The 10,000-nt window shown below is 36.4% G+C and overlaps 8 non-coding genes across 8 annotated transcripts; all 8 read left to right on the top strand.

Annotated features, from left to right (window-relative positions):
• LOC143716720 (5S ribosomal RNA) lies at positions 1 to 119 on the top strand. The gene has a single exon (XR_013196182.1). It is a non-coding gene; the product is annotated as a 5S ribosomal RNA (ribosomal RNA).
• Positions 120 to 501: 382 nt separating this feature from the next.
• Positions 502 to 620, top strand: LOC143716555 (5S ribosomal RNA). Its single transcript, XR_013196022.1, has one exon. It is a non-coding gene; the product is annotated as a 5S ribosomal RNA (ribosomal RNA).
• Positions 621 to 1,103: 483 nt separating this feature from the next.
• LOC143716545 (5S ribosomal RNA) lies at positions 1,104 to 1,222 on the top strand. Its single transcript, XR_013196012.1, has one exon. It is a non-coding gene; the product is annotated as a 5S ribosomal RNA (ribosomal RNA).
• A 274-nt stretch (positions 1,223 to 1,496) lies between these two features.
• LOC143716557 (5S ribosomal RNA) lies at positions 1,497 to 1,615 on the top strand. The gene has a single exon (XR_013196024.1). It is a non-coding gene; the product is annotated as a 5S ribosomal RNA (ribosomal RNA).
• Positions 1,616 to 1,890: 275 nt separating this feature from the next.
• LOC143716758 (5S ribosomal RNA) lies at positions 1,891 to 2,009 on the top strand. Its single transcript, XR_013196219.1, has one exon. It is a non-coding gene; the product is annotated as a 5S ribosomal RNA (ribosomal RNA).
• Positions 2,010 to 2,386: 377 nt separating this feature from the next.
• On the top strand, positions 2,387 to 2,505 carry LOC143716559 (5S ribosomal RNA). The gene has a single exon (XR_013196025.1). It is a non-coding gene; the product is annotated as a 5S ribosomal RNA (ribosomal RNA).
• Positions 2,506 to 2,986: 481 nt separating this feature from the next.
• LOC143716759 (5S ribosomal RNA) lies at positions 2,987 to 3,105 on the top strand. Its single transcript, XR_013196220.1, has one exon. It is a non-coding gene; the product is annotated as a 5S ribosomal RNA (ribosomal RNA).
• Positions 3,106 to 3,482: 377 nt separating this feature from the next.
• On the top strand, positions 3,483 to 3,601 carry LOC143716560 (5S ribosomal RNA). Its single transcript, XR_013196026.1, has one exon. It is a non-coding gene; the product is annotated as a 5S ribosomal RNA (ribosomal RNA).
• The last annotated feature ends 6,399 nt before the right edge of the window (positions 3,602 to 10,000 follow it).

Consider the following 10,000-nt stretch of genomic DNA (forward strand, 5'->3'; position numbering starts at 1 on the left):
GCTTACGGCCATACCACCTTGGTCACGCCCGATCTCGTCTGATCTCGGAAGCTAAGCAGGGTCGGGCCTGGTTAGTACTTGGATGGGAGACCGCCTGGGAATACCATGTGCTGTAAGCTTTTTTGATTTAAAAAAAAAAAAAAAGAGTCCCTGAGCTTCTTCAGAAAGCCTTTAAAAGTCTCTGAGATTCTTCAGAGAGCATGAAAGAGTTTGAGTTTTTTCAAAAGTTCCTCTTAGTTTAAAAAAAAAGACTCACTGAGCTTCTGCAGAAAGCCTTTAAAAGTCTCTGAGATTCTTCAGAGAGCATGAAAGAGTTTCAGTTTTTTCAAAAGTTCTTCTTAGTTTAAAAAAAAGACTCACTGAGCTTCTTCAGAAAGCCTTTAAAAGTCTCTGAGATTCTACAGAGAGTATGAAAGAGTTTGAGTTTTTTCAAAAGTTCTTCTTAGTTTTCTTCATTAATGGTCTAACCTTTTAAATAGCCCAATTTTGGCAGCAGTGTTCGCTTACGGCCATACCACCTTGGTCACGCCCGATCTCGTCTGATCTCGGAAGCTAAGCAGGGTCGGGCCTGGTTAGTACTTGGATGGGAGACCGCCTGGGAATACCAGGTGCTGTAAGCTTTTTTGATTTAAAAAAAAAAAAAAGAGTCCCTGAGCTTCTTCAGAAAGCCTTTAAAAGTCTCTGAGATTCTTCAGAGAGCATGAAAGAGTTTGAGTTTTTTCAAAAGTTCCTCTTAGTTTAAAAAAAAAGACTCACTGAGCTTCTGCAGAAAGCCTTTAAAAGTCTCTGAGATTCTTCAGAGAGCATGAAAGAGTTTCAGTTTTTTCAAAAGTTCTTCTTAGTTTAAAAAAAAGACTCACTGAGCTTCTTCAGAAAGCCTTTAAAAGTCTCTGAGATTCTTCAGAGAGCATGAAAGAGTGAGTTTTTTCAAAAGTTCTTCTTAGTTTAAAAAAAAGACTCACTGAGCTTCTTAAGAAAGCCTTTAAAAGTCTCTGAGATTCTTCAGAGAGGTTGAAAGAGTTTGAGTTTTTTCAAAAGTTCTTCTTAGTTTTCTTCATTAATGGTCTAACCTTTTAAATAGCCCAATTTTGGCAGCAGTTTTCGCTTACGGCCATACCACCTTGGTCACGCCCGATCTCGTCTGATCTCGGAAGCTAAGCAGGGTCGGGCCTGGTTAGTACTTGGATGGGAGACCTCCTGGGAATACCAGGTGCTGTAAGCTTTTTTTATTTAAAAAAAAAAAAGAGTCCCTGAGCTTCTTCAGAAAGCCTTTAAAAGTCTCTGAGATTCTTCAGAGAGCATGAAAGAGTTTGAGTTTTTTCAAAAGTTCTTCTTAGTTTAAAAAAAAGACTCACTGAGCTTCTTCAGAAAGCCTTTAAAAGTCTCTGAGATTCTTCAGAGAGCATGAAAGAGTTTGAGTTTTTTCAAAAGTTCTTCTTAGTTTTCTTCATTAATGGTCTAACCTTTTAAATAGCCCAATTTTGGCAGCAGTTTTCGCTTACGGCCATACCACCTTGGTCACGCCCGATCTCGTCTGATCTCGGAAGCTAAGCAGGGTCGGGCCTGGTTAGTACTTGGATGGGAGACCGCCTGGGAATACCAGGTGCTGTAAGCTTTTTTGATTTAAAGAAAAAAAAAGAGTCCCTGAGCTTCTTCAGAAAGCCTTTAAAAGTCTCTGAGATTCTTCAGAGAGCATGAAAGAGTTTGAGTTTTTTCAAAAGTTCCTCTTAGTTTAAAAAAAAGACTCACTGAGCTTCTTCAGAAAGCCTTTAAAAGTCTCTGAGATTCTTCAGAGAGCATGAAAGAGTTTGAGTTTTTTCAAAAGTTCTTCTTAGTTTTCTTCATTAATGGTCTAACCTTTTAAATGGCCCAATTTTGGCAGCAGTTTTAGCTTACGGCCATACCACCTTGGTCACGCCAGATCTCGTCTGATCTCGGAAGCTAAGCAGGGTCGGGCCTGGTTCGTACTTGGATGGGAGACCGCCTGGGAATACCAGGTGCTGTAAGCTTTTTTGATTTAAAAAAAAAAGAGTCCCTGAGCTTCTTCAGAAAGCCTTTAAAAGTCTCTGAGATTCTTCAGAGAGCATGAAAGAGTTTGAGTTTTTTCAAAAGTTCCTCTTAGTTTAAAAAAAAAGACTCACTGAGCTTCTGCAGAAAGCCTTTAAAAGTCTCTGAGATTCTTCAGAGAGCATGAAAGAGTTTCAGTTTTTTCAAAAGTTCTTCTTAGTTTAAAAAAAAGACTCACTGAGCTTCTTCAGAAAGCCTTTAAAAGTCTCTGAGATTCTTCAGAGAGGTTGAAAGAGTTTGAGTTTTTTCAAAAGTTCTTCTTAGTTTTCTTCATTAATGGTCTAACCTTTTAAATAGCCCAATTTTGGCAGCAGTTTTCGCTTACGGCCATACCACCTTGGTCACGCCCGATCTCGTCTGATCTCGGAAGCTAAGCAGGGTCGGGCCTGGTTAGTACTTGGATGGGAGACCGCCTGGGAATACCAGGTGCTGTAAGCTTTTTTGATTTAAAAAAAAAAAAGAGTCCCTGAGCTTCTTCAGAAAGCCTTTAAAAGTCTCTGAGATTCTTCAGAGAGCATGAAAGAGTTTGAGTTTTTTCAAAAGTTCTTCTTACTTTAAAAAAAAGACTCACTGAGCTTCTTCAGAAAGCCTTTAAAAGTCTCTGAGATTCTTCAGAGAGCATGAAAGAGTTTGAGTTTTTTCAAAAGTTCTTCTTAGTTTAAAAAAAGAGTCCCTGAGCTTCTTCAGAAAGCCTTTAAAAGTCTCTGAGATTCTTCAGAGAGCATGAAAGAGTTTGAGTTTTTTCAAAAGTTCTTCTTAGTTTAAAAAAAAGACTCACTGAGCTTCTTCAGAAAGCCTTTAAAAGTCTCTGAGATTCTTCAGAGAGCATGAAAGAGTTTGAGTTTTTTCAAAAGTTCTTCTTAGTTTTCTTCATTAATGGTCTAACCTTTTAAATGGCCCAATTTTGGCAGCAGTTTTAGCTTACGGCCATACCACCTTGGTCACGCCAGATCTCGTCTGATCTCGGAAGCTAAGCAGGGTCGGGCCTGGTTCGTACTTGGATGGGAGACCGCCTGGGAATACCAGGTGCTGTAAGCTTTTTTGATTTAAAAAAAAAAGAGTCCCTGAGCTTCTTCAGAAAGCCTTTAAAAGTCTCTGAGATTCTTCAGAGAGCATGAAAGAGTTTGAGTTTTTTCAAAAGTTCCTCTTAGTTTAAAAAAAAAGACTCACTGAGCTTCTGCAGAAAGCCTTTAAAAGTCTCTGAGATTCTTCAGAGAGCATGAAAGAGTTTCAGTTTTTTCAAAAGTTCTTCTTAGTTTAAAAAAAAGACTCACTGAGCTTCTTCAGAAAGCCTTTAAAAGTCTCTGAGATTCTTCAGAGAGGTTGAAAGAGTTTGAGTTTTTTCAAAAGTTCTTCTTAGTTTTCTTCATTAATGGTCTAACCTTTTAAATAGCCCAATTTTGGCAGCAGTTTTCGCTTACGGCCATACCACCTTGGTCACGCCCGATCTCGTCTGATCTCGGAAGCTAAGCAGGGTCGGGCCTGGTTAGTACTTGGATGGGAGACCGCCTGGGAATACCAGGTGCTGTAAGCTTTTTTGATTTAAAAAAAAAAAAGAGTCCCTGAGCTTCTTCAGAAAGCCTTTAAAAGTCTCTGAGATTCTTCAGAGAGCATGAAAGAGTTTGAGTTTTTTCAAAAGTTCTTCTTACTTTAAAAAAAAGACTCACTGAGCTTCTTCAGAAAGCCTTTAACCTGTTAACCGTTTCCAGAGCGTCGGCGCACTGAAGCGGTTTTTTTTTTATTTAGTTCAAATTTACTATCAGATTTAATGTTATACCTTGACAAACTATACATCATTAAAAAGATATAATACTCAAGATTCAGTATTTGACCACTATTGTATTCTGAGAAACTTATAGTGACAGTTATGTCTTAATTTGTGTCAGGAGTTATGAAATGAAAAAATGAGTCGATACCTTTAATATGAATTATGAGCGTCAGCTGGTCCATTCATAAAAAACACTCCAAGCTGTCGTCATGACAGCGATTCGCAAAACATCGTCCCTCAGGGCTTTAGCTCCAAAATGTGCAGACTTGGAGAAATATTGATATATTCTCATAGATTCACATCATATTTCTATAGACAGGAATAATATTTGTTGAATTTATACCCAAATGCGTCGATGTAATCATTATGATCGCTTCTTACTGAGATGTGCTGTGTTTTCAATTCATACCAATAGCCTGAGGGCGCTATATGCACAATAACAGTCCATATATGGATCACGAAGAAGACCCATTGTCATGTGACATTCCAGGACGTCACTGATACAGAAAGTAGCTGACAGAGATCGCTGTAACATGCAGATAAAGATGTTTTGAAGACAATAAACATGATTGCAATGATATTTGAGTTACCTGTGTTCTTCAAGCCATGCCAGGTATTTCATAATAATAGATTATATTTATAATGTAATGCTAATCGATATAGATTTCATCATCGTGCAGAACACTATAAATAATAAATTTTCCGTCAGATTTTTTTTTTATCTGAAGCCAAATTAGATCACAGAAGATTATTTAAAACACTCGACTTGCGTTATAAAGTAAGTTTGGAGCACAAACATGGTTTTAATCTCATAAATGGTCGTGTATTGATGGTGTGCTAAGCTAACATGCTAGCTAGCCCAGGTGCACCTGCCACCAGCAGTTATTGTTTTATGATTTTTTTCTAAATAGGAATGCTTACTGAAATGTTTCAGTGCATTTGATACCAGTTTCAAATATTTAGTGAGAACTTTGATAAAAGAAATTAGGGTTTGAAACCCTATGAATAGCCTGTGAATAGCCAGTCGTTAGTAGCTATAATGCAGACAAAAGAAATGCATATTTAGAGCCATAACCAGTCTGGAGAGGTGTAAATGTGTGCAGGGAGAGACTCACACTGAATGGGGCTCGTTTGCACCACAAAATAATAGAGACAATAGACTGAATAGATGACTCAGAAGATGACTAAACATCAGTTTGCATTTTAGAGTCTAATCAAAATAAAGTAATTTGACATGATCTTGAAAAACATTTAACTAAATACAGAGTTTTAGACTTATCATTTTCAGATTTTAAATATAAAATGGTCACACATATGGCTTTAGCTGCAGTGCATTTCTAGATTCCTCCAGGGCCAACTTCAATTTTATTTTTATGAAGATGTTTCATAAAAGTAAATTTCTAATAACTTTACAAAACTTTGAAGCTATTTAAACTTTTTTTTTCATTATGACAATAATTATTTCTACATTTACAATAAACTACTAGGTGTCAGCTTTCAAATGAGATCATACTTGTGCTTTTAGTGCAAAGGGTTCATGAACTGTATCTGTTTAAGTTTGGGTATGCCATTTCTGGGGATTTTTCAAAAGTGGCCTTGAAGGTTAACAGGTTAAAAGTCTCTGAGATTCTTCAGAGAGCATGAAAGAGTTTGAGTTTTTTCAAAAGTTCTTCTTAGTTTAAAAAAAGAGTCCCTGAGCTTCTTCAGAAAGCCTTTAAAAGTCTCTGAGATTCTTCAGAGAGCATGAAAGAGTTTGAGTTTTTTCAAAAGTTCTTCTTAGTTTAAAAAAAGAGTCCCTGAGCTTCTTCAGAAAGCCTTTAAAAGTCTCTGAGATTCTTCAGAGAGGTTGAAAGAGTTTGAGTTTTTTCAAAAGTTCTTCTTAGTTTTCTTCATTAATGGTCTAACCTTTTAAATAGCCCAATTTTGGCAGCAGTTTTCGCTTACGGCCATACCACCTTGGTCACGCCCGATCTGTGATAGTGGTACAGTCCAGGAAGTGAGTTGGCAGTTTGAAGTTTGCAGTAGGTGAGACAGGCTCACCATTTTTTCGTTTTTTTATTTTGTTCGCTTTTTCCTTATATATATATATATATATATATATATATATATATTTATTTTTTTATTTTGTTTGAGTTTTCCTCCCAGCAGCTTTTGCTGTTTGGGGGGTGTTTAAGCGTGTTTTTGTTTAAAATGGATGGATCAACGGCATCGACCACAGCAATGGCAGGAGGAACATCAACTGGTAATGAAACTGGACTGGAACAAAGACGACGAGATGGACATGGAAAGGATAAAGAAGCAAGGAAAGAAAACATGAAAAGAGTTTATGCAAAAGAAGCAACAGTTACAGTGGATTTAATGGATGTGAGAGGTGCAAGGGCGGAGGATATTATTAAAGCAGTGACAGAGAAAATAGGAGATGGGAAAATCTTGGCGGTTCGACCTAAACAAATGAATAACTACGAGGTGACGTTGGAGAAAGAAGAAGACACGGAAGAGCTGATGGATGGACTAATCATCAAAGGGAAAAAATGTGAGGTACAAAAACTGCAAAATAGAGACTATGTGGTTTCATTTATGCACTTGCCTGCTTATATGGACGATGAGGACATTTTTAAAAAGCTGGAGGGATGGGGGGTTTTCCCCGTCTCTAAGATGAGAAGGCGAGTCTATCCGGGCACAAGTATCGAGGATGGAACGAGGTTTGTAAAAACCAGGTTCCCCAGAGAAGTGATCTCACTCCCGTATAGCACTAAGCTTGAGACGGAAGAAGGACCGCAATACTTTCGGGTGATGCATAGTCATCAGGTGAGGACCTGCCGGCTGTGCATGAGCCCGGACCACATTGTGAAGGACTGTCCGGACTACAAGTGTTACAAGTGCTGTGAGATGGGGCATTTTGCGAGGGACTGCAAAGCAGTGAAGTGCCTGGATTGCAAGGAAGTGCTCAACAAATGTGAATGTGGGATGAGAAACAAGGAGGACGAGGAAGAAGAAGGAGTAAGCGGGCAGGTGCATGAGGGAGACAACGAAAAGGAACAGGAGGAAGCCACAACGATGACACAAGCTGAAACAGCAGAAAAGGACGAAGGAGAACCCAGAGAAGAATGGAACTCACAAGAAGAACAAGACCAACAACAGGATCAAGTAGAAATGCAAATAGACATGCCTGGAGTTTGTGGAATTTCTATGGATAGAAGGGAACAGTCAAAAATTGTAAATGATAAAACAACTTCTGAGAGTGACAGAGAAGAGGAAAAAGAGGACCAAACAGAGATGCAAATGAAAAGAAGGAGATCAATTAAGGTAAAACCATATTTGGGGGCTGCAAGGAAAAAAATTGTTAATGAGGACACATTGAGAAATGTGAATAGGTATGAATTGCTAAAGGACTTTGGGGAGATAGAATGATAAATGAACAGCTACATGTATGTTTTTCTTTGCTTCATGGTTCTGAGGATTGTGACTTTTAATGCGAGAGGTCTTTTAAATATCAACAAATTTGATAAAGTAAAAGAAATGTGTAAACAAGAGGATATAATTTTGCTACAGGAAACAAACTGGAGAGAGGGGTGTATAAATGAAATGAGAAACAATTGGAAAGGAGAATTTTGGTATAATAATGGAGATGCAAGATATGGTCGAGGGGTGGCAATTCTAATAAGAGAAAATAGTGGAATAAATGGTAAAGAAATATATAAAGACAAAGTGGGAAAATGTATGGTAGTGGAAATTACTTATGAAGAGAAGGGAATTTTATTGGTTAATATACATGCACCAAATGAAGAAAAGGAAAAAAGAGAATATTTTAACATTGTCAAGAGTGTTTTAAGGAATTATAAAGATATAATTATGATGGGGGATTTTAACACTGTTTTTAGCAAAAAAGATATGGCAGATGGTATGGTTTTTAAAAGGGACACGGGAAGGAAAGAGTTAAAGTCATTAATGGAAGAGAACAAAATGATTGATGTGTGGAGGGAAAGACATGAAAAGAAAAGGGAATTTTCTAGAAGACAAATTGTAGGGAATTTTTTGTGTCAAACAAGGATAGATATGGTTTTATGTACAAGGAATATAGAAGGTTTTATAGATAAGTTAAGGTATGAAGAATCAAGTTTGAGTGACCACAAGGCTTTTTTTGTACAGTTGGATTGGGATACAGGAAAAAGAGGGCCGGGTGTATGGGTTTTAAATACAGACATTTTAAAAGATGAACATTATGTTTTAGCAATAAAAGAGATGATTGAAGAAGAAAAAGAAAATGCAATGTATGTAGAAGACAAAAGAATTTGGTGGGAGAATGTAAAATTTTTAGCGAAAAAATTCACTATAAAATATTGTACGTTAAAGCATAAATGTAAAAAGAATAAAGAAAAAAAGATAAGAGAAAGGTTGGAGAAGCAAATTGATGAAGAAGTGCAAGATGTACAAAAAATTAAAGAAATACAGGAAGAATTGAAAGAGATTGAAGAAAATAAATATAAAGGATCAATGTTGAGGAGTAAAGCAAAATATCTGGTTGAAGGGGAAAAGTGTACAAAGTTTTTCTTTGATTTGGAAAGGAAAAAAGGAAGATCAGAAATGATAAAAGGAATAAAAAAGGGGAATGGTGAAATAACAGAAACAAGTGGGGAAATCTTACATGAAACAAAAGATTTTTTTGAAAAGCTTTTTAGTGCAGAAGATGTAAAGGAGGAAGAAAAAATGGAACTAATGGAATTAATAGAAACAAAAGTAGGTGAAGAAGAGAAGGAAGAGTGTGATAGAAGCATAAGTAAAGAAGAGATAGGAAGAGCTATAAATGAACTGAACAAAAGGAAAAGCCCAGGGATTGATGGTTTAGGAAGTGAGTTTTATATAACTTTTAAAGATATATTAACAAATATTTTAATGGATGTTTATGAAGAGATTTTTGAAAAAGGTGGAATGATGTTAAGAATGGGGATGGGATTGATGAAGCTTATATATAAGAGGAAGGGAGAAAAAACAGAACTAAAAAACTATAGACCTATCACAATGCTTAATACTGACTTGAAGATTTTGGCAAAAATTTTAGCAAATAGATTGAAAGAGATAATGCCAAAGATAATCACAACAAACCAGGTATATGGAGTGAAAGGAAAAGACATTGCGGATACGATAATGAGTATAAAAGACACGATAAGGTACATGCGAGATAAAAAGAAAGAGGGTTACATAATTAGCTTAGACTTCGAAAAAGCATTCGACAGAGTAGATCATAAGTATCTTTTTGATGTTTTAAAAAGTTTTGGGTTTGGGGAGAATTTTATTAAATGGGTTCGTATTTTATATAAGGGAGCGGTGACAAGAATAAAATGTAATGGTTTTTTAACTGAATGTTTTAGAATAACGCGCTCAATAAGACAAGGTTGTCCTTTATCAGCCCTTTTGTACTCGTTGGTGGCAGAACCGCTAGGACTAGCAATCAAACAAGAAAAGAAGATTAAAGGAATAGAGGTTGAAGAATTCATAGAGGATAACAAAATATTTCAATATGCTGATGACACAACATTTATTGTTAGAGGAGAAGAAAGTGTTACAAAAATAATGGAAATAGTACAGAGGTTTTGTAAGGGGTCAGGAGGAAAAGTGAATGAAGAAAAAACTTTGTACATGAGATTTGGAGAGACAGTGAATTTAACAGAGAATTTTAAGTTCAAAGAAGTCAAAGAAATGAAGATTTTAGGGATTTTAATAGGGAAAGACGAAGACAAAGTGAGAGAAAACATGTGGGAAGAAATAGTGGGAGGTATTGAAAGAAGAACTAACTTTTGGAAACTGAGGACACTTAATTTAAAGGGGAAGGTTTTAATCCTGAATGTTTTAATGTCATCGAAATTGTGGTATTTTTTATATGTGTCATCAATGCCAGTGTGGGTGGAAAAAAGGTTGAAAAGATGTTTTTTAGATTTTTTATGGGAAGGCAAACCAGCTAGAATCGCATATAATACTTTAATAGGGGTGGTAGATAAAGGAGGTTTGGGATTAATGGATGTGGAGCAAAGGAAAAATAGTCTAAGAGTTAAATTGGTTAAAAAGTATCTGGATGAATGTAATAAAGTAGAATGGAAAACAACAATGGAGTATTTTTTAAACAAATGTGGGAATTTTAATCTGGGGGACAATATTTTATGGATGAGA

The sequence above is a fragment of the Siphateles boraxobius genome, unplaced genomic scaffold (genome assembly GCF_051911475.1).
Source record: "Siphateles boraxobius isolate OS27281-9 unplaced genomic scaffold, OSU_SipBor_1 6, whole genome shotgun sequence".
In the NCBI taxonomy this organism is placed as follows: Eukaryota; Metazoa; Chordata; class Actinopteri; order Cypriniformes; family Leuciscidae; genus Siphateles; species Siphateles boraxobius.